The sequence below is a fragment of the Limulus polyphemus genome, unplaced genomic scaffold (genome assembly GCF_000517525.1).
Source record: "Limulus polyphemus unplaced genomic scaffold, Limulus_polyphemus-2.1.2 Scaffold5267, whole genome shotgun sequence".
Taxonomy (NCBI): Eukaryota; Metazoa; Arthropoda; class Merostomata; order Xiphosura; family Limulidae; genus Limulus; species Limulus polyphemus.
In genome coordinates, this window is record NW_013670877.1 from 1,137 (window position 1) to 3,083 (window position 1,947).

The window sequence follows — 1,947 nt, forward strand, 5'->3', positions numbered from 1 at the left end:
GTGATTTTGGGATTTATTGGGATTTACGTAATTAACGCTCTTAAAACTGAGAGCTACGTTACTGTCCCTAAATTCTTCCCTTTGTACAAGAAATTCATAATTTAACCCGAATAGAGTGGTTTAGACCAAATTCTACTTACGTGTCTTTAGAAAAAATAATAATACAGACATCTTGAATATAAAAAGTTTACCAGATGTAAATGAATAATTTCCTAAATAATTCAGTGTTAGTACTTTGTCGCTGAGTTGGTGATTTCATAAACGAGTTTCCAATATTATGAGCACGTATAATACATAAATTAATATATTTGAAATACCATCCTGCTTTAATTTATACTTGAGGCATGTAACACTATTTGCTATGTCACTATTTGTTCAAAACGTTAGAATGACGTTTTGTTTGTTTTAAAGCAATGTCACATTGGGTTATCTGCCGTGTCCATCGCGGGGAATCGAACCCCGAATTTTAGCGTCGTAAGCCCGTAAACTTACCTCTGGACTGGATTGGATTTCGCGCAAAGCTACACAGGGCTATCTGCGCTAGCCGTCCCTAATTTAGCAGCGAAAGACTAGAGGGAAGGCAGCTAGTCATCAGCCCTTTTACCAATGAATAGTGGAATTGACCGTCACATAATAACACCCCGGCTGAAAGGGCGAAAATGTTTGGCGGAAAGTGGATCCGAACCCGCAACCCTCAGATTGCGAGTCAATCGCCCTAACCACCTGGCCATGCCGGGCCTCCCCCAGGGGGTAAGAGAGTGAGCCGTAAGAATTATTGGATTTTACCACATAAAATTAGTCTTACGACATCAAAAATCAAGCTACATTCACAATAAGAAAATAAAAGTGTGAAGATATAGGCCAAGGATCGTGTCAACAGCTGGCTAGTATTATCGTTATGAATCCTTGACCTCATTACTGACCAGTGTTAGTAACGATTCTATCCTTTCTTCAGCATTAAGATTGTTTGTTGTTATTAAGCCCAAAACTAAACAATGGGCTACCTATGCTGTACCTACTGCGAGTATCGAAACCCTATTTTTAGCGTAATCAGCCATCAAACTTACCGTTTAGCCATCGGGTCCAGGCTGTTTGTATCTGATACTAAAGAAAATAATGAATATTAACCATATTAAATCAGATGTATAATTCGAAACTGCACACTTAATTGATTTTTAAACCTTTTTGTGGAAGAAACAACAACAGCTAAAAATCAAATCAACAAAAATGATTATTTATTCTTTTAAAGCTTAACTATCAAGTGTGAACAATACATTTTCCAAACGTATTTTAATTTCAACACTAGGTAATCTGAAATATTTAATTTTTCTTGTGGCTTTTTTTCTCTTATTGCTACAAAAATTATAATTTAGTAGAGTTCTCTAACACTTATTAAAACCACTACTTGATTAGTTTTATATCTAATGCTTCAGCTTATGTGGCCCAATAAGTTACAAATTTGCACTAAACAGCAAAGAACAAGGCAGATGGATGAAACTCGTCCAAAATGTATATAGATGAAACTCGTCCAGAATATATATATATATAGATGAAACTAGTCCAGAAGATATATATAGATGAAACTCGTCCAGAATATATATATATATATATAGATGAAACTCGTCCAGAATATTTATAAATGAAACTCGTCCGAAATATATATAGATGAAACTCGACCAGAATATTTATAGATGAAACTCGTCCAGAATATATATATATATAGATGAAACTCGTCCAGAATATTTATAAATGAAACTCGCCCGAAATATATATAGATGAAACTCGACCAGAATATTTATAGATGAAACTCATCCAGAATATATATATAGATGAAACTCGTCCAGAATATTTATAAATGAAACTCGCCCGAAATATATATAGATGAAACTCGACCAGAATATTTATAGATGAAACTCATCCAGAATATATATATAGATGAAACTCGTC